Source organism: Dama dama, chromosome 25 (genome assembly GCF_033118175.1).
Source record: "Dama dama isolate Ldn47 chromosome 25, ASM3311817v1, whole genome shotgun sequence".
In the NCBI taxonomy this organism is placed as follows: domain Eukaryota; kingdom Metazoa; phylum Chordata; class Mammalia; order Artiodactyla; family Cervidae; genus Dama; species Dama dama.
This window is the reverse complement of record NC_083705.1, coordinates 25,717,192-25,739,312: the sequence shown is the minus strand read 5'-3', so window position 1 is coordinate 25,739,312 and position 22,121 is coordinate 25,717,192. Positions and strand designations below refer to the sequence as shown.

General features: G+C 45.1%; 1 pseudogene; it reads right to left on the bottom strand.

Annotated features, from left to right (window-relative positions):
- Positions 1-15,445: 15,445 nt before the first annotated feature.
- LOC133046935 (U6 spliceosomal RNA) lies at positions 15,446-15,538 on the bottom strand (annotated as a pseudogene).
- Positions 15,539-22,121: the final 6,583 nt, after the last annotated feature.

Sequence of the window (22,121 nt, the reverse complement as noted above, 5' to 3'; positions counted from 1 at the left end):
GTGAAGGGGTTTGACTTTTATTGGTAGGATTAAGTACAGTGAGGCACAAGTGAGTTCTTCCAAAAGAAAGAAGGAATTCTGGGACGTGGAGAAGTTTACTGGCAGCCGTATAACTGGCTGCTTGACTTTCTGCAGTTCCACAGGGTACAGTTTGGGTATACAGCACACACAGCATCTGTCTGTCCCCTGCCTCCAAGGGCAGGAAAGGGAGATGAGAAGACAGAGGGACAGTGGCTTCAGAGAGGTTGGGCAGGATTATAGCAGGCTCAGATCAGTACATCTCCTGGGGACTGGAAGGAACTCTTAAACTTTTGCCCTGTTTGCAAGTAAAGGCACAGCCCTACTTCAGAGGAGTTTATTAAGTCCCTTCACCTCCCATTGCCTCGCCTATAAATGGGGACAGCTACCAGCGAGACTGACACTTGGTCAAGTGAGGCCTGTATACACCGTAATGTACTGTGCAGGTATTTTAGCAGTTGTGACTCTCTTTATGTCCTAGGCCGATTTCCTCACACTGCTCGTGATGCGTTTGAAAACATGGGACACAGCCTGTGCAGCGACGCCCTTGGCCAGCGATGACACTCTGCAGCCCTTCACAAGTCTTACTGAGGATCCCCTGCATGTCAAGAACTCCCCAGGGCCCCGAGAATGCCGGGTGAACAGAAGAAAACAGGCATCGGTAAGTGAGGCTGCGAGGCGAACTAACAACTTCAGAAAGATGGAGAGGGGTTGGGGCTTTTGAGCTCTGACCTGCGAGGGTGAAGTGAGGAAACGAGCCATGTGCAAGATGTATCAGGAAAGTACCAGGTTGTTGTTTAATCCTCTCAAATAATCCCGAAAGGCAGATATTTCTACATAAGAGGAAACAGGAGCATGGGAAGGTGAAGCTGCATGCCAGGCTAATACAGCTGGTGGTGCAGGGCCTGGGCTGTCCTCTCTGTATCTTCTCTCACCCCATCTCACGTGGCCTCTGTCTGTTCACCCTCCACTGGGTTATCCTGTCCTCCTGTTTGTTTCTCCATGATGGTTACAAGATTCTTTCTTCAACTTGTTTTGCATTTTCCTTAAGAAGGGACAAAGAGGAGCCGGGGTGAAGAAAACTGGTAACTCGCGGTATGCATACTCCTACTGAAGACGTCAGTTCTAAACTCTGAAACAGGTCTTACCTGCCCATACTTTTCTCTGTCCCTCTGCCATCTTCCTGACCTGGTGATTTGACTTGAATCAACAAGGTAAAGAGATGACAGTCCTGCAATTAAGCTACGAAAGGCTGCGACCTTTGCCTGGCCTTCTGGGCTGGCACACTTTGATGAAGCCAGTTTCTCTGCTGGAGAGACCTACAGTGAAAAGAGCTGGTTGGGGAGGCCTCTGGTCAGTATCCACTGGAGAAGTCTGACCTTCCATCCACAGCCCTTGAGAAACTGAGGGCTTGGAAGTGACTCAGAAGCAGATCCTTCCCCAGGGGAGACTACAGACTCTGGGCTGACACTTTTGAGTGCAGGCTTGTCGGAGATTGCAGGGCAGGGGACCCAGCTAAGCCGAACATGACTTCGGACCCACTGAAACTGTGAGCTAATAAATGTGTGTGGCTTTAGGCTGCTAAGTTTGGGGGTAATTTATTACACAACAATAGATGACTAGTACATTGTCTGAGCATTCATTCATAAATATTTGTTGAATGAATAATTGCCTTTTTTGAGCCCTGAATATCCTAAGCAGGTTCTGGAAAGGGAGTGTCCAAAAGTACCAGGATGAAGGCTGTCATCCCTGTAGCTGTCAGTGCTCAGGGCCACAGAGCCAGCACTAAACAGAAGGCCTGCCGGTGTCCTGCCGGCCAGTTTAGATGGCCTTACCACTTTCGACTTCTTTACCCGTCGTAAGGTACCACTCAACCTCCTAGGATCCAGGGGCCTCCTAATGAGGCGCCACCAGGGAAGCGCTGATGAATTTCAAAACCCAACACACACTGCCAACAAAGCATGAGTTGCCCAACTGCACAAACAACCCCACTCCTTTTCCTGGTTGTCAAGGAGGACACCTTCATGTGATAATGCCCCAAAAATGAATAATTCATGGCTGATGAGTACACTTCATGAAAATACAGGATGCCATATAAAATAACATAAATGTTTCCTAATAGAATTAATACACTTTCCAAGCGGTTCAGCTTGAGGCAATTATTGCACTTCCTGGGAGATACAAATTACTTTGCCCTCAGCCTCATGCCAAATAACCCCCCTAAGACACACACTAATTACCCAGAAATACACTGCCTGCCATAGCTCATTGACTAATTGACAATCAGTTTAAAACTTCAGCAAAATATCTTAAAACTTAGGAGTCGCATTTAGCAAGGAAACCAATTTTGTTTATCGCCTCATTTTGGTCTGCCTCATTGGCAGAGATGTAGCATGGTTTGTAAGTAATGACTGAGCAGGCTTATTATAATGATCAATGGTAAAAGAACAGCATTCCATCATACCATACAGCATTTCCATCTCTCATTTCTGTGATTCTATTAAGAACAATTACCAATATTATATCCGTTAATATGATACAAAAATAGAATGCAACCGTGTATGTAATAGCTATCGCTAATGCGGTCTGTTAAGCTCAGGGTACAGCTGTCGTCACTTTTCTCTTGCACATCCAAGATGTAGTCTTTCTGTGGTCTATGCCCTTTATGTTCTGACCCAAGCGCACACACCCGCTGAGTTCATGCTGCACCTACACGCACCTACACCTCCTGTCTCAAAAATAAGTTCTGGGCCAAAGTCAAATCTTTCAGAATCATTCCTCTTGATTTCCTTCCTGTTTACAAATCTCTGCAGGAGATCTAACTTCTTTATGAAGCTATACAAGCCTAACTCTGCCTGAATCTTGTTTCTCATCACTTTGATGATGCCAGGAGTTGACATACTACTACAAACCTTTGTTCTGGATTTTCTAGAATAGTCCAGTCTTATAGGGAGAGTGCACCCAAATTTCAAACAACTGGTTTAAACACAAGATGGGGGAGAAGGGAAGGGGTAGGTGGGACGAATTGAGAGAATAGCATTGACAATTCCTTGTACAAAATAGTTAGTGGAAAGCTGCTGTGAAGCGCAGGAAGCTCAGCTTGGTGCTCTGTGAGGACTTCGGGTGGGAGCGAGGGCCACGAGGGAGGGGATAAGGTATGCATTTGACTGATCGACTTCATTATACTGCAGAAACTAACACAACGTTGTAAAGCAACTATATTCCAATAGAAAAACATCTGGGACTTAACCCATTTACACATTGGAGATGGCTGTTCTAGGTGGAGCAGAACAAATCTGTAGTTGTACAGAGTTACAGGCAGGGCAGTCACTGCAGAATGGCTGGACTGGCGTTTCGTCTGGTTGCAGCCACAGAATATCCAACCAGGAATGGCTTGAACAGTGAGGGAATTGTTTTCCTCACAGAACAAGACCTCCAAAGGCCAGCAGCTGGTGACTGGTATTGCGGCTCGATTGTTTTCGTCCTCCTCCATCCTATCCTTTGGAGATGGATGATGGCCTCATGCTCTGGACACACTTGCTGGAGAAGCCCAGGGGTGGGGTCTGAATCTGGCAGTTCTATCCAGAAAGCCCAGGCTCTGCCCTCAATCCTCAGCAGGCTTCAGCTGAGGTCTCATCAGTTAAACTGTCACATCAGCCACTTTGGTTACAAGGGAGGCCTGGAAACAGTATTGAAGTGGGCACAGCACTGTCCCTAATAAATCGGGGTTTTGTTAGCAAGTGGGGACTATAGGGAGATGAACCAGCCTGTCACCCCTGGGGAGGTTCTGGGAGGAGAGAGGGCATCTAAGCTGGCACGGGAGGGACAGCAAGGTTCAGGTGGGAGCAGGAGAGGAAAGGGGACCTTTGGTAGATTTATAGTGAGAATGACTTGGGGAGAGGAGGTGATAGTGGCGTGTCTAGGAGACTGTCAGAACACTGCTCCAGGAAAATTCTCTTCTGAGAAAGTGGAAAAAAGTCAGCCCAGGGATGTGTGTCTAGTTCCTGGAGGACCCTCCCACCCTCCCCGCCCCAGAACACCCTCCTCGCCCCAGAACACCCTCTTCATGCTCGCTCCCAGCCCCTCCTTGTTCAGATTCAAGTGGTCTTTCTGATTAAAGAGAACAAAATCTTAAGGGGATTTTGCTTCCTGCACTTTGATCTCTCCCCTAAGCCACTTATTCTCAGTATTGGCTATGCATTGGAATAACTCGGGTAGTTTTTAAAATCCCGGTGCCAAGGCCATCATCTAGACCAGTTAGACTCTGGGGGTGGGGTCAATAGTGTGCTGGTAAAAGTTTAATAACTGGCCTTTTAGAAAAAAAAAAGACCCTCATGTATATATGTACATAAATTTATTATAAATTATACTGATACAAAGGGTGTATACAAATGATAATAAAATATACAATAGTCTTATTACAAAATACTCTTTATCCCATTGATTCTCTGATAATGCTTTCCTGTTTGTTGTTATTGTTTTTTGCTGAACTCTTGTGTCTGCAGTTAACCTATGGCCATGATTCAGTTGTGATTTTACAAAATCAGACTGCAGATGAATGCTTGGTTGCCATTGGCTTATGAGGATAGTCCCGACATGAATGCTAGTTGGCTTTTCACTTTCACTGACAAATAGGATGAACGTGAAACAATGAAGATGTATGCAGAAACTTCACTTGTTCATCAGTGATGAGAAAAGACTTCTTGGCTGATGGGGTCATAGCTTTCAAATACTGGAAGAATATTTCCTTAATTTTCTGTGCCATTCACAGTGTAATGATTACAGGCAGGATACACTTTTAAGTTTAATTTGCATTATTAACATCTTATCCATCACTTTCTAAGGTCTCGACCGGGGATTGGCAAAAGTTTCCAGGCAAGAGCCAGAGAGTAAATATTTTACACTTTGTGGACCACAAACAGTCTCTTCCTTCTCCTCTTCTTTTTTTAAAATTATTTATTATTATTATTTTTTTAAAAAGCAATCCTTTATAAGAATGTAAAAACATGTGGATCATACAAAAGCAGACTGTAGACCAGATTTGGCCTGTGTGCTATAGTTTGCCAAGCCCTGATCTAGACAATCAACACAGATTGTTTAGATTCTGACTCAGAGTGTTTGCTAGTTTCCATGATGTAAATAATCCATAAGCCATCATGGAGTTGGGAAGATTTGCACAACAGTACATCACTATGTAGTGTTTCCACCATTCAGGCAGGATAGACAACCTCAAGAGCACAGATAGTAATGAGATAATTATAAAGTAACACATTTTGAGTACTTATCTTTATTATATTTATTTATATTTGGCAGTGCTGGGTCTTTGTTGCTGCTTGAAGGCTTTCTCTAGTTGAGAGTGGGGGCTACTCCTCATTGCGATGGCATCTCCTATTGCGGAGCATGGGCTCTAGGTGTGTGGGCTCAATACTTGTGGTGCACAGGCTTACTTGCCCCATTGCACGTGGAATCTTCCTGGGCCAGGGACCAAACCCATGGTCCTTGCATTGGCAGGTAGAGTCTCAACCACTAGACCATCAGGGAAGTCCGTATTACCCTTATTTTTAATAAAGACATTTAGTTGTAAGCTTATATAATCTAATTTGGAATAATGCTGTGTTTAACAACTGGCTTTGAAAATTTAATAGTTTCTTGTGAGCTGGTAAGAAATGGCTCAAGCATGCGGCTAACTTGTCAGATTGATCCTGGGACACTTTGTTGAGGACTTGGTCTTCTTGCTTTATGGTGCTTGGTAGGACACCACTAGAGATTTTTGGTGAGAACATGGTCAAATGGAAGAAATAGGTTTTCTGGGAAGATTCACTTAGCAGAGGTGAGAGAATGGACTGGAGTTTCTACAGACTACCTAGAAGATTTGTAGAAAGTCTTTAAGGAGTCTGGGAACACTTTAAAACTGCACACAAAATTTTGAGCACATGTGTGTGAGTGAATTTTTTTCTGGGGAGAGAGCTCATATCTTACATCAGGTTCTCTATGAGATTCCGAAGTATGTTAAAGACTACTGGATGAGAAGTAGGAAGAGCAAGTGGAAGCTGAGTAATTCAACGTATCAGTCTGGGTCCTGGCAGAAAACAGTTCACCTGAGATGGTTCCAGAGGTAACTTTAAAGAAAGGACCGTGTTTGGAAGTAGGGGCAGGGCTAGGTGAACAAACAGGATATGTGGAGGTACCAAGAAATTAGCCACAGTGGGAAACTCTCAGCCTGGATGATGTGGTCTTCTGGGCCAGAGTGGGCCAGCAAATGTGGCTAAATGGATGGACATTATAAATGGAAGGACATTATAATTGGTATAAATGGAGAATAGCTAACAAACAAAGAATATGTTGAGGAACATGGAAACATACACATTAGCATATGTAAAATAGATAGCCAGTGGGAATTTGCTGTGAGATTCAGGGAACTCAAACCCGGGCTCTGTAACAACCTAGAGGGGTGGGATGGAGTGGAAGGTGGGAAGGAGGTTCAAGACAGAGGGGGCATAGATATACCTATGGCTGGTTGATGTTGATGTTTGGTAGAAACCGACACAATATTATAAAGCAATTATCCTTCAATTAAAAAATAAATTTATTAAAAAAAGAATATATTACTTAAAAGTTCCAGAACTGTCCAAGAAAGGGATTGATATAAAGTCTTATTTGGTAACCCTGGACACCATTACTCACTGTCTGGTTTGGACTTCAGTAGCCCCTCCTACATTACCTTGGGTCTGCCCAGTAATACTAGATAATGAGAAGCAAATATAGAGGATTCTGTTGTTGTTATTGTTGTTAACTTTGCCCTTCCATTGCCATGTCCAAGCTCCTTGACATTGGCAGTCACAAAGGTCTCTGAGCCTCCCTCATCCATAGAGCCTGGAGGTTGCTTTTAATATTCTCTTTAATGGTACCTTCTAGGGCAAAAACTTTATGAAGCTTTCAGAGGGTCATTGGCTTCCTCCCTATCCAAGGCACCTGTCAAGTAGGTGGGGCTTCCCTGGTGGTTCAGCTGGTAAAGAATCTGCCTGCAATACAGGAGACCTGGGTTTGACTCCTGGGTTGAGAAGATCCCCCAGAGAAGGGAATGGCTACCCACTCCAGTATTCTGGCCTGGAGAATTCCATGGACTGTATAGTCCATGGGGTTGCAAAGAGTCGGATACAACTGAGCAACTTTCATTTTCACTATCAGGTAGGTGAGCACTTCCTCCCTGCCTGCTGCCTTCTGCAGTGGTTCAAAGTCTGGAGAAGAGCAAAGGTAATAGTCTCCTGACCCTCCAAGGGGCCCTCTGCAGACTCCTAGGCTTTGGTTGACTTTGGCTCTGCTGTTGGTTGGTAGGATTTTCAGTGAAATGGTTTCATACCTGAGCTTCCCCAGTGGCTCAGCGGTAAAGAATGCCAATTCTTTACCTGCCAATACAGGAGATGCAGGAGATATGAGTTCAATCCCTGGGTGAGGAAGATCCCCTGGAGAAGGAAATGGCAACCCACTCCAATATTCTTGTCTGGGAAATCTCCTGGATAGAGGAGCCTGGTGGACTACGGGGTCGCAAAGAGTCGGACATAACTGAGCATGCATGCGTAGTTTCATGCATGTTTGAGTTGTAGTGTTGCTCAAACTGAGGGAGCACTGATTTTGAAGATTAGGTTTGCATTCTAGTCTGTGTTCTAGAGAGACCTAATATCAAAAAACACCAAGAAACTCTGCTTCCAAAGCAGGTGGAGGGAATGGTGGAATGTTGCTGAAGGGAGCTCACTATGGTGTGCTTTTTTTCAGAGATTTAATTTTTGTTAGCCGATGCAAATGATCTGTTCCACATATGTAAAACAAAAGGACAAGAAACTGATCCCTGTGTCAACATCAGGATGTCTGACTTAAGATCGCATTCAAATAACTCCCTAAAAATGATCAGACACTGAATACATTATTTTTCTGACTTTGACAAAACCAGTCTGCACAAAGCAGCAGCCCCATGAGGTTATGGATAAACCAACCGCGTTAAAACTTCAGCATTTTCATGTCAGTCACAGATTTTCTTAAGGGCCAAGTCACTGTTTAAGGACTAATGTGTTTGGAGAGGGGGAAAAAAATCGCACTGTGTTATTAGGCAGAATCCCCTTTATATACAGGGATTGGATCAGCTTGACCCTGATTGTGTTGCCTGCTTTATTGTCCTACTTCAAACACAGGGCCCTGGGCATCATCTTAAGGAAGGGCTGATTGAACTGTCGGCCTGACACTTGTCAGCTGTGGATAATACGGGTTTCAGTCCGTCATGCTCACACATAAATGAACCATGACAGAGATAGACTGTTGAATAGAAAAAGCAGTTTTTACTGTGGATAACCTTTCTTGAATAAATGCAACAAATAATAAAGTCTGAAAAAGAGGACATGTACCCTAGGAAAGCAGTGACGTTCAGAACCAAATGGTTATTATCTTTTGGGGCCATCAAAAATTGCCCATTATCAAAGCATGTGGTTGAGAGAAAAGGGAAAAGTGCTATGATTATAATAAAAATGATGGCAGTTGAGCCCATGCCGTCTCCAATATAATATCACATAACAAAACCCAGTTACAGCTCACCCGGATTAGAAAGGAGGCATTGTTTGTGTACCAAATGGAAGCCACAATTGTTCTTAGGAAATGGTGGCACACATCTTAATTAAAACAGCAGAAGAAAAAAAAATCTGAAACACTTTACTTCTCTAAAACATTTCTTCTTATGTTTTTTTTAAATAACTCCCAGTAGAAATTGTGAAACTCTACATTTCAATCAACACAGTCAAAAGAATGATTTGAATTTACAGGCCTGTAATTGGAACAAATTGGAAACAAAAGAAGAGCTCGTTTAAGCCACGTGATGTGGCCGCAGTGCTGCTGTGTACAGTATGCTAGAGAAAAAAATCGTGTTTCTTTAAAGCAAAGCTAAGTCTACTGCAGGCTGCTAGCAATTTGCATAAATGTCTCTACCATGATTTTTTTTTATTTATGGGCCCTAAGTTTCTAATTAAATACTAATTAATACTATCACCAGAATTGTCTCCCATCCCCTGCTCTTCATAGCTTTGTCACTTTGATTAATGCACAGTCATTTATTAACTTATTTAACAAGCCAGGGTGCCTCATGACAAACTAGATTAAATTATCCTCATAACAGTCTCATTATTGAAAAAAAAAGGGAGTCTTAAACTTAATAAAAATTATCCTCGATAATGTTAAAGCTTTTCCTCTGCACCCTTAAAAGATAGAAATAGGTTTCTTGTTTGATTTACAATATATGGAGTTGTATAAAGCATCCATTAATAAAATGTATAAGTTCATTTAGGGTTGCACATTACACTAGTGCTGGAGCCTTGGGTGCTTATTATTTAACTTTTGCTGTAGTTATGAAGATAATTAATGTCCTGACCAGACAAGGACTAAAATACCCACTAGAATGAGATAATTAGAGACATAAATAATGTTTAGGCTTTCCTGTGCTGCTTTTTAAATTAATTGTTTTGTTTTCTACCCAAACTTGAGAAAGAAGAAAATAGGAGTTTACCAAGGAACTGTCCAATAAAGGTGACATGTTTGTTTCAGTGGATCCACAAGGACCGTGAAGCTTCCCAGTTTCTGGCAAGGAGGAGGGACTGGGACTCCACTCTTCGGAGTCGGGGGCGGGGTTGGAATGTTGGGCCCTCGTTGCTCTCTGGCGCCCTCTTGTGGTCAGGTCGTGGTGGCAAGCACACCTCCGCTAAGCTGCCTCAGGAGCCGACAGGAAGCCCAAGGGTTGAATCAGAACCGAGAACAGTCTCTTTATTACCTTGTGGGGTAAGCTTCTCATCTTAGTCAGACTCTGAGGAGGAGAGCCCCAGAGGAAACTGAAGGGGCCTAGGGCAACAAATTTTTTCACGCTGACGAGGCAGAACGCAGGAAGCTGTGGCTCAGGCCTTGCTGGTCTCAAAACAAAAATGTATAAATACATTAAAACCTATGTAGAACATGGGCTCTTGGTGGAGTGGTGTGTTACAGGATGGATTCAACATATTCTGAGGGCATGTTTTCTGCTCGTTTTCAGTTTCTTGCTAAAATAGCATCCTTATTAAGGTCCCTAGGTAATCCGGTGCCGGAAGAGTAGATCAGGATCCTCTTAATGGAAACGTGTTTGCTGGTTTGCCACGTGGTCTGTAGTGTCCGGGTCTTGGGCTGGGGCTGTTGGAAACGGTCACAAACAGGGACCTGGCCGCCTGAATGGGTAGCACTTGACCTTTTACGAAGCCCTTTGCCTACGTCATCATTAGCCGCCCCAGGATCCTGTGAGACCAGAGGGAGGCGCTGTCGTATGCTTGCCAAGGTGCCACCTGGCCCTTTGGAGTCTCACCCTTCCTTCCCGGCTACTTCCTCCCTGGGAAGGGCGCCTGGCGCCTTTTCTTCTGGTTTCCAGTATCCTTCCCGCGTGTCTGTATTTCTGCATCTCACCTCCATTTTTTCTCTCACACTCTTATCTCTCCCTCTCACCTTTCCTCTTTATCCTTGATTCAGAGCACAGATAGCAATCACTGTACTTGTTCACGTACAAAAATAGCTCACTTGTCAGAGCTGCACGCTGACTGGGGCCACGGAAATTCCGTGAGCGAAAGAACGGATCAGAGAACTGCCTTTGGGTCTCGAGAGCTTCACCGTCATAGTTATCTCAAGTTCACACCCATCCCCTGGAAGTGAGTAGATGGCACTCGTCTTTTTTATTTGTAACTCTGGCTTAGCGTTGATTAACATTTCCATCTTTGCTGGCCCATTACCAGAGACCTAATAGTAGATGGTGGTTTTGGCCCAAAAGAGAGCAACACTAGGTCAGATCTCAGCTCCCTGATTTACTTGCTTTCTTCCTGGTGACTTTATCTGAGTTCAAGGTATTAAGACCCCAGCTTGCCCAGAATTCATTTGTGACAAGTAGGCCAACTTAATTTCAGCGGGGCCCCGAGGAGCCATGTGAGATGTCCCAGGTGAGAATGAAGCTTAGTAAAGGAGACACTCATGGTCAGCGCAGGCAGGGCAGTGCCCAGGGGGTCTCACTCCTGCCAGGTCCTTCCCTTTCAGTCCCTGTTGGCATCACTATGATGCCCTGAGGAGTGGGGGGCACGTGGGAATGGTGGTAAGGTGGAGAGGGGGTGTGGATTAACAAGGAGTGGTTGGGAAGAACTGAGTAACTGCAGACTTCGTGACTCTGGTTTCAGAGTTTCTGATTTAGGCTGACAGAGGCCCAGAAATCTGCATTTTAAATAGGCCCGAAAGTGACTCTGAGGCAGGGGTCAGTCGTGGATCACTGGATATGAAACACTGGGCTTGGGAGTGGAGGAAGAGAAGACGAAAGAATTGACAGGAGGGGAGGGAATTTTTTCTGAATCATCTTTACCCTCCTGAGACAGTGCGCTAGCTGTTTTGTGTCCTGCAGACATTGCTTACCTGGGCCTGCATCTCCAGGTAATGAGCAGGGGGCAGGGTAGGGAGTGGGGCTAGGGAAAGTGCAAAAGATTCCTTCCGGCCAGAGAGGAAAGCCCACCCACCAGCACACTCCATGGCGCTCGTCATCACCTCTCCTAAGTGCTGCTCTGGCATCGGTGCTCCGGGCCCCTTCAGTGCTGCTCCTTCAAGATGCGTCCCGCTCTCACCCACCTCCACCCTGTGATAGCCAAGGAATCCTTCTATGAGCTGAAGTCAGAAGGAGATGGAGGTGTCCTGAGCCCAGGCTTCTCCAAGCCTGTGAGTAAAGAGAAGTTTGTCTGGAGGGGCCCTATTTCCTGCCTCCATAGCAACCCCCTGGAACAGTAAGGGTGTGCAGTGGGCTTTAATTAAACTGATTCAGTCACATGTGGCCTAACGAGAGCCACAGCTGTCTGGCTTCTGAAGGCCTGGTCTGTTGGTGGGTCATGCTGGGCAGACAGGTGCTGTGGGGGCAAGTGGCCCTCGTACAGCTTCAGAACCAAGCCTGTGCCCAACTGGAACCCCTGACCTGTTGGGTTTTCTCTGTATGTTCTTCATGCCTTTACCACCGTGTGGCCCAGAGTGACGGAGAGGCCACGTGTGTGCACCATGCAATGCATCAGACACCGAGGATCGAGGGCAAAGGCCAGGCACTGTCCTCAGTGCTGGTGGTAGAGAGGCAGGAAGTTTTCTTGCCAACAGGCTTGGCTTTAGCCCTTGACGCTTTCAGTGACAGGGCCTTGAGGAGGAAGGTACGTCTACAGAAGCTGCCTGGGACCCAGCTGGCCCCCAGCATCACGCAGCCACCTGGAAGAGAATGGGGCACCTGTGGCTGATGGGTTCTGGGCTGGTTTCTCAGGATGGATGTGACAGTGGGAAGAGAGATGGGGATGGGGGCTGTGGCTCTGAGATGGGCATGTGCCTGCCTCCAGGTCCTGTGTAAAATGATCCACCAGGAATGGGGAGAGAACACTGAAACTTTTACGATACTGGCTGTTAATGCCCTTATATTTGTGTGTGTGTGTGTGTGTGTTAGTCACTCAGTTGTGTCTGACTCTTGGTGACTGCATGAACAGTTTGCCCACCAGGCTCCTCTGTCCATGAAATTCTCCAGGCAGAGATACTGGAGTGGATAGCCTTTCCCTTCTCCAGGGGATCTTCCCAACCCAGGGATCGAACCTGGGTGTCCTGCATTGCAGGCAGATTCTTTATCATTTATGGTACATTTTAAAGAGAAGAAAATGTTGATCCAGTAGTAAACTGTTTGCAGTTTATGAATGAATGAATGAATGGGTGAATGTCAGAGATATGTGCCTGATTATTTCTCCTGTATTGCTTTTGGATGTACATTATGAAATAAATACGTGACCATTGGTCCAGATTGTCAGTAGAGTGCTTGAAGCTCTCGTCCCTAGAGTCTAGGTTGGATGGGGAGTGAAGCCAAACCACAAGAGAGCTGAGAGAATGAGGGGAAATGGACAGAATGGGGGTGGAAGGTGGAGGACACCACTCGTGGGATGATACTAAGTTATTCCAAAGTCAGATTTGTAACCAGGGGAGGAAGGGAATGAAGCGGGGAGGGTAGTGGTGGTCCATGTGGATATGGAAGTGCCATGTTGATGGGAGGCTCTAGGATAGAAAAGAAGGTGGTAAGCCACCAAGATGCCAGTGGGAGGTTTGGGGGCAGTAGTGGGCTTCCCTGATAGCTCAGTTGGTAAAGAATCCACCTGCAATGCAGGAGACCCTAGTTCGATTCCTGGACTGGGAAGATCTGCTGGAGAAGGGATAGGCTATCCACTGCACTATTCTTGGGCTTCCCTTATGGTTCAGCTGCTAAAGAATCTGCCTGCAATGTGGGAGACCTGGGGTTTGATCCCTGGCTTGGGAAGATCTCCTGGAGAAGGGAAAGGCTACCCACTCTAGTATTCTTGGCCTGGAGAATTCCATGGACTGTGTAGTTCATGGGGTTACAAGGAATCGGACACAACTGAGCGACTTTCACTTACTAACAGTGGGCGAACAGGTGGTGTGAGGAGGGAAGGAGGGATTTACATGAAGGTGGAAGAGCAATGTTGTCTCTAAGGGGTCAAGAGGGCACAGATCCTCCCTCCCCATCCCTGGGAGTCTGGGAGCAGTGGAGTGGGATGGCGAGTTCATGGCTGAGAGAACCAGACTCTGAAGGAAACAGGAAGAGAAAGGAGTGCTCCCCCCACTAAAGTCAAGGGAGGATTTCTCACCATGGAACAGAGGTTTCAGAGGGTGCAATAGGAGTAGGTGTTGGTGGAGCAAATGAGACAGGCTGGAGGTGAGTCTGTGGGGAAAGAGGGCACACTGCCCACACTCAGGGCTCACCCCTCCGCACCACGGGTGTGCTGATTTCAAATGCTCTATTGGGTGGGCTGTGGAATAAATTTTGTAAGCATAGCTGGCATTTTTTTTTAAGAAGAACATACAAATGTCTTTTCATTCAAAAACACAAAATATGTAATCTGTGGGCGTGCACCATGACAGCCATAAACCATCATGCACTTTGTCAACTGATACCCCTAACTGAAACCTATAACCTTTTCTTTGGTCTTTTTTTTTTTTTTCAAGTGATTTCTCTGAAGTTACTGGTGAGAAACACAGCTCTGAGCTTCCTGTAACAGTTCATTAATAGTGATAATGCACTCTTTCAGGAATGAGAACACGCCACTTGCACACAACCTCCACCCACTCTGGCCACACAGGGTCCTCCTCCTCCTCAGTATCTTTGCTACAACTTCCTCTCTGCTTCACACAGCAGGAGCAGCCATGAGGCAGCTCTCAGTACCTTAGTAGGACCTGTGATGCCTTTTTTTTTTTTTTTTTTACCCTAGGCATATCTCCAAGTAGAGCATCACAATCAGCTTCTGAATGGCTTTATTGAACGTTTTCAGCTGTCAAAAATCCTTCTAACTGTTACTTTGGGCAAGGTTATGTTATTGCAGACATTTTGAATATTTAACAAAAATAATTTTATAGCAGTTTTAAAAAAAATTCTATTGGATTTGGTGAGTCCAAAGCTGGAATATGCTGAACCTAAGCCAAACCACCTCCTAGAAAGATGCCTTCTTCAAAAGCAGCTGGGCAGCACTGAATGCATCTGAAACTCTTCTCTTTCATTCCACCCCACATGTTCCACCAGCCTTTAGCATGGGTATTGCATCTGATTGTTTTATAGTATGTTCACTCAATTCTTCCTCTTCGTACCCACTGACAGCAGCCTTTCTTGATTATGATTTTCAATTTGTGACTGATCACCTTTTCCTTTCAAGAGCAGAGACTCATCTTTGACCTCAATGACTTCTCCTTTTCTGAGGCTGAACATCTTCAGGATTTAGGGTCAACTCCTCCTCTCTAAACACCTGCAAAAGCATTTAAAAATGATTCAGTTCCAGGGCTTAGTTTTCCTTTATTATACCAAATTTATTCATAATACATTATGCAGGTGTTTTGATGAGAATCCAGAAACATCTTGAGACACCATATTTCTCTGAAATGTGAGAATTTAAAACCATTGCTGTTCCAGGACAAGTCTTGTGAATAGAGCTTTTTATTGCATTCATTTGCATTATTGTGTTTCCTCCTCAGAAGTCTTGTCAATTAACAACAGCTTGATCTTGCAGTTGAGATAGCAGAACCCAGAGAAAATTCACCCCAAGTCACACACTTGCAAGATGGTGGAGCCAGGACTAGACCCAGTGTTCTCTCTGTTAGATCATTCTGCCTTTTCAAAATTAAGGACAAATCAGACAATAAGCTTATTCCTGATCGGGCATGTGACAGGTTTGAGCTGGAGGGGACCCTTCTCTATACCTATATCAACTCCACCTTCCTAGATATTCAGTAGATGTATCTAATTAGGAAAATGAAAATTATTTGACTGTGTACCTATAAATATTATCCCTGGAAAGAAAAGGAACATTTGGTAAATGTGGGGAAAAAAAAAATGGGGAAAATTTGCATGTTATCCTTGTGTAGGGGCCATGTTAATCTTCTCTGTATTGTTCCAGTTTTAGTAACATGCTGCCAAGCAATCTCCAGGCTCTTTTAAAACGAATATACTATAAGAGAAAATACTAGAGTATATCACATATAGTAAAGATAACTATTGTTTTGTGAGATTTTGTGTTAGTTGGGCATATCTGTAGTTACTGTAGGTGATGATGTAAAATGTATTCCATACTGTGTAGATTGTGCCTAACGAATGTTGAAAAGTCACCGGTACAGCAAAAAGATCATTAGAAAGTGGCTTCAGTGACTTGATTCCTGTCATTACTCTGCCAATAACCACCTACATGAGCATGGCCAAGAAACTTACACCCTCAGGGCTTCCACTTCCTTATCTTTAAAATGAGCAGGTCCAACGACATGTTTTTGAGATTCCCTTCCTCTAAGATTGTATCATTCTGGCAATTCTTTCATGGTACCAGCAAGACACAAAAGCCTTCCCAATGAGAACGGTGGGTGGTGGGCGGTGGCTGGAGCAGGAAGTTGACACGAGCCAGGTGCAGTCCCCCGACTTGGCCCACAGCAGCTGCTGCCCTGGTGCTCACTATTGCTGCTTGTTGTCTTTGCTGGAAGCACCCCGACCTGCTGCTGCCGCAAGGGTGTGAATGATCACCACGGCCGAATCCAAGTTGGAGCCTGTGGGCAGCCGTGGAGGCGAGGGCTGCCAAACACACACACCTGGTACCACCCTTGGCACTGCTGGGCGCTCCGACGCTGATCTTGATGACAAGCCTGGTAAACATTCCAAGGTGGGAGCAAAGAAAATGCAGTGTAAATAGAACAAGTTGAAACTGAGGAGCCATTTTCCCTTTACAGCTGACATGGAGTAACAGAGACCTTCCTTAGAAAAGAAGAAGGAAGGGGAGCAATTTTAAAAAATATGTAGTGTAAAATGCTTAGTTCAACTGCTTTTCTGGTGTAAACGAGTACTTCATTTTGTGTAAAGAACAGGGACCTGTTATCACTTTTTGCTCATTTGATGCATAAGATGCAAAGTTTATTTCATGGTGGAGAAGGACTCAAGAGGTTGCTTGCTTTCTGTTAATAGAGAAGACATCTTTGATACTGGCACACAGGATCCGTACACACACACACACACACACAGGAGAGCTGATAAATACATTAAAGGCATAAATTATTTAATGGTCCTGTGACAACATGCACTGCAACAAGAAATGAGATGCATCAGTGTGATAGGCATGCATATGTAGAAATTAAGGGAGTATTTTTTTTTTTTTTTTGCTCAGGTAGCAACATGCCAGAAAACACTCTGCCTTTGAAGAACAAAAGTACAAAGATGCTCTGACAACTGAAGGTTATAGTTCTGCACTGCTGCTTATCATGCGCTGCATTTGGAAATAGGGCCTGGAGTAGACAGTCACCTTCCCCAGACTATTTCTTTAGCACCGTCCCATTGAGCGTCACCTGCTGGGTAAGACTTAACAAGAAGTGTCTGTTGGCCTGCACAAGACCTGGCTGACTTGAGCCCTGCGTGTCAGGAAGCAGATCAAAAGTGGGCTTTGTGATGGTCGAACCCTGTGTACTTTTAAAGAAATAAATGAATAATTTAACTCATTTTAGTATTTGCGGAGGGCACTGAGCTGACAGCTCTGGGGCCCAAGGCCTGAGTGCTGCCCAGGTGCATCATGGGTATGAACATGGAAATGACCCGGTCCAGCCCCACAGATGCACCTCTTACAGTCATGCTGTCACTCCAGTTAGACTGAGGAGAAAAGGCATCCTAGTGTTTGGGCCCAGCATGATCCTGGCTCTGCAGGAGGCACTGCTGGACGGGGTGGGGAGGAGATGCGCTTGCTGGACTCTCCTTTTATTTTTTTATTGTATTTAAAAAGTTATTTTTTAATTTGGCTGTGCTGGGTCTTTGTGGGCTTCCCAGGTGTCTCAGTGGTAAAAGAAGCCACCTGCTAATGCAGGAGACGTGGGTTTGATCTCTGGGTAGGGAAGATCCCCTGGAGAAGGAAGTGGCAACCCATTCCAGTATTCTCACCAGGAAAATCCCAGGAACAGGTGAGCCTGGTGGGCTACAGTCCGTGGGATCACAGAGTTGGATACAACTGAGGGACTAACACTTTCACTTTCACTTTAATTGTTACCAGGTGGCTGACTCAAAACTCCTACTTTCTGTTCAGGGATACAGGATAATATTAAAACAGAATAATTGCTTCCAAGGGTTATTTACATCACTGTGTGCATCACTTTTGGGCTTCCCTGGTAGCTTAGCTCGTAAAGAATCCACGTGCAACGCAGGAGACCCTGCTTCTATTCCTGGGTCAGGAAAATCCCTTGCAGAAGGGATAGGCCACCCTCTCCAGTATTCTTGGGCTTCCTTGGTGGCTCAGACGCTAAGGAATCTGCCTGCAATGTGGGAGACCTGGGTTTGATCCCTGGGTTGGGAAGATCCCCTGGAAAAGGAAATGGCTACCCACTCCAGTATTCTTGCCTGGAGAATCCCATGGACAGAGAAGCCTGGTCGGTCACAGTCCACAGGGTCACACAGAGTCAGACAAAGTGAGCGACTAAGCACACACACTGAGTCTTTGTTGCTCTGTGTGGGCTCTTTGTTGCTGCCCATAGGGTTCTCTAGTTGTGGTTCATGGGTTTAGTTGCCCTAAGGCATGTGGGATCTTAGTTCCCTGACCAGGGATTGAACCTGCGTCCCCTGCAGTGGAAAGCAGATTCTTAACCACTGGCCCACCAGGGAAGTCCTCAGTTCAGTTCAGTCGCTTAGTTGTGTCCAACTCTTTGTGACTTCATGGACTGCAGCACGCCAGGCCTCCCTGTCCATTACCAACTCCTGGAGTTTACTCAGACTCATATCCATTGAGTCGGTGATGCCATCCAACCATCTCTGTTGTCCCCTTCTCCTCCCGCCTTCAATCTTTCCTGGCATCAGGGTCTTTTCAAATGAGTCAGTTCTTCGCATCATGTGGCCAAAGTATTGCAGTTTCAGCTTCAGCATCAGTCCTTCCAATGAATATTCATGACTGATCTCCTTTAGGATGGACTGGTTGGATCTCCTTGCAGTCCAAGGGACTCTCAAGAGTCTTCTCCAACACCACAGTTCAAAAGCATTAATTCTTTAGCACTCAGCTTTCTTTACAGTCCAACTCTCACATCCATACATGACTACTGGAAAAACCATAGCCTTGACTAGACGGACCTTTGTTGGCAAAGTAATGTCTCTGTTTTTTAATATGCTGCCTAGGTTGTTCATAACTTTTCTTCCAAGGAGTAAGTGTCTTTTAATTTTATGGCTGCAGTCACCATCTGCAGTGATTTTGGAGCCCCCCAAAATAAAGTCTGACACTGTTTCCACTGTCTCCCCATCTATTTTCCATGAGGTGATGGGACCAGATGCCATGATCTTAGTTTTCTGAATATTGAGTTTTAAGCCAACTTTTTCACTTTCCTCTTTCACTTTCATCAAATGGCTCTTTAGTTCTTCTTTGCTTTCTGCCATAAGGGTGGTGTCATTTGCCTATCTGAGGTTATTGATATTTCTCATGGCAATCTTGATTCCAGCTTGTGTTTCATCCAGCCCAGTGTTTCTCATGATGTACTCTGCATATAAGTTAAATCAGCAGGGTAACAATATACAGCCTTGACGTACTCCTTTCCCTATTTGGAACCAGTCTGTTGTTCCACATCCAGTTCTAACTGTTGCTTCCTGACCTGCATACAGGTTTCTCAAGAGGCAGGTCAGGTGGTCTGGTATGCCCATCTCTTTCAGAATTTTCCACAGTTTGTTGTGATACACACAGTCAAAGGCTTTGGCATAGTCAATAAAGCAGAAATAGATGTTTTTCTGGAACTCTCTTACTTTTTTGATGATTCAATAGATGTTGGCATTTGATCTCTGGTTCCTCTGCCTTTTTTAAAACCAGCTTGAACATCTGGAAGTTCACGGTTCATGTAGTGTTGAAGCTGGCTTGGAGATGAGCATTATTTTATTAGCATGTTGTTGGGGTCCTTTAATGGACCAGAACCTGGTGGTACAGAGTCGACGATAAAAAAAGTAAAAGAGAGAAAGAGAGAAAGAGACAAAAAAAGACCTCGGGACCTAAGCTCTGATGGAGCAAAGGTGCTTTAATGATTTTTCTATGAGTATATACAGGCTGTGGTACAAGAAACTTCTTTCGGGAATGATAGAGATCAGAAAACCAAACGTACAGCAACTGTTACAAGGGAACAAGGGGTAATGTTAGTCACAAGATCAGAAGACAATCCATATCTCAAGAAAGGGGAACGAGACTAAGCAGTTTTGTCCTAAAGAGAATGTTTACTAAAGGAGACCCAAGCCTGCCTCACACAATGACCTCAGTCCCTGGGAGCAGCGTGCTGTTCCGCTTGAAGAAGGACAAAGGACTCATGAGAGACAGTACGTAGGAATCCTCCCATCAAACATTCCCTGACATTTGTGAGATGAGTGCAATTGTGCGGTAGGTTGAATATTCTTTGGCATTGCCTTTCTTTGGTATTAGAATGAAAACTGACCTTTTCCAGTCCAGTGGCCACTGCTGAGTTTTCCAAATTTGCTGGCATATTGAGTGCAGCACTTTCACAGCATCATCTTTTAGGATTTGAAATAGCTCAGCTGGAATTCCATCACATCCGCTAGCTTTGTTCGTAGTGATGCTTCCTAAGGCCCAGTTGACTTCACATTCCAGGATATCTGGCTCTCGGTGAGTGATCACACCGTGATTATCTGAGTCATGAAGAACTTTTTTGTATAGTTCTTCTGTGTATTGTTGCCACCTCTTCTTCTTCTTTTTTTTTTTTTTAAGATAGTGAAGTGCAGTTTATTACACCGGCAGGCCCAAGGCAGAGTCTCCTCTTAGCCAAGGACCCCGTCCAGCATTTGTGAAAATCTTTTATACCCCATGTGTATGTGTCCAAACCCACTATCCCAATTCCCTTGAGACTTACATAAACAAAGGAAGGGTAAATACAACCACAATAACCCCATCATTCACGTGTTATGTGTTCAAACAGTCAATAATCAATAAGCCCGCAGTTACATTCCAAATAGTTAATAACCGATAAGCCTGTGCTTACATTCTGATAGTGTCCGGAGGCAGGGGTGATTAGTGTCTGTTTTCTCTTCTTTAAGATTCCCCTGCCCAGAGGGGGGTCTTATCCTTCCATTGTCATTCCCACAGGCGCTAAGCACAGAGTTCAGAGTACACTGGAGAGGTTGCCACCTCTTCTTAATATCTTCTGCTTCTGTTAGGTCCATACCATTTCTGTCCTTTATTGTGCCCTAGACACTCCTTTTGTATGGGTGACTGGAAAGTTTAAGAAATGAATACCTTTCTGGTCATGAGCCACCACAACTGGATTTGAAGGCATGAGTCTAACATGGGATGTGGGTGTAGCAACCTCTTCAGTGACTAGGTCTCCTTCCAAATGACAAAGACAAGCAGAAGAATCCAGAACCAACACAAAAATACCTCCAAAGTCCTAATGACAGGAAAAAAAAATGTCTGGCCCATGCTCACCACGTGGCTGTTATTTCCGTCTGTGGGCTGGGCCAGGGAGACACTCCTCGTTCGGTTGTCCCTGAGCATGGCCGTCTGACTGGAAGTTTTGTGAGCCGGCCACGGGAATGGCTATATTTGGCCTCTGGAACGGGATTTACTGAGATAGAGAGTGCAGCTTTGGATTATAGGGTTTGAGCCCCTACCAAAGGGAGGGAAAGCCACTTACCCAGCTGAGCAAGCCGGTGGGACAGCCCACCTGACCTGTTTGGCAGGGTCATGGGGAGGTCTGCAGGGGAACACTCCACACTGTTGCTGGGGGAGCTCACCTCAGCCCCACGGGCCTGCTCTCCCTGGCTGAGCTGGCCAGGAGGGCTGGCATGGGCTCGGCTAATAGCACCCGCAAAGCGGGATTTGATTCAGGCTGCCTGTTCTGCTTCACTTAGCTCGCGGCAGTCTAGGCTGCCTCTTGGTATTGTATTCATGTAAGTTTCTATCTTGTTTACTAGTTATTATTCACGTGGCCTGTGTTTGCAACTAGGCTCCCCAGTGGCTCAGCGGTAAAGAATCCACCTGCAATGCAGGAGACCTGGGTTTGATTCCTGGGTTAGGAAGATCCCCTGGAGGAGGGCACGGCAACCCACTCCAGTATTCTTGCCTGGAGAATCCCATGGACAGAAGAGCCTGGTGGGTTCCAGTCCATGGGGTCACAGAGGGTCAGACACGACAGAAGCGACGACTTAGCACACAGTGCACACCCGTGTTTGCTGCAAGATCATGAGTGTTTTGGTTTTACCTTTATGACCCACATAACTTCCACACGCAAGGATGTTTTAAATATCAAACATGTGCTAGGTTGTCCTCCCCTTTTATGCTTTGGGTTATGTGTATATAAAATAAATTATTAAATCTTCAGTTGTGTTATAAAAATGACACTCGAGTCATGATAGAAAAACAAGATTATTGTTTATGAATATACCACTAAAATATGCATTTTGTAAGGCTCATTGATTTATTTCCAATTGGAGAAGCCACATAGACATACAAAATGGTTCATTTGATATTCATTATACCTCCTTAGCTGCTTTTATTAGAAGTGCCCATGGTGTC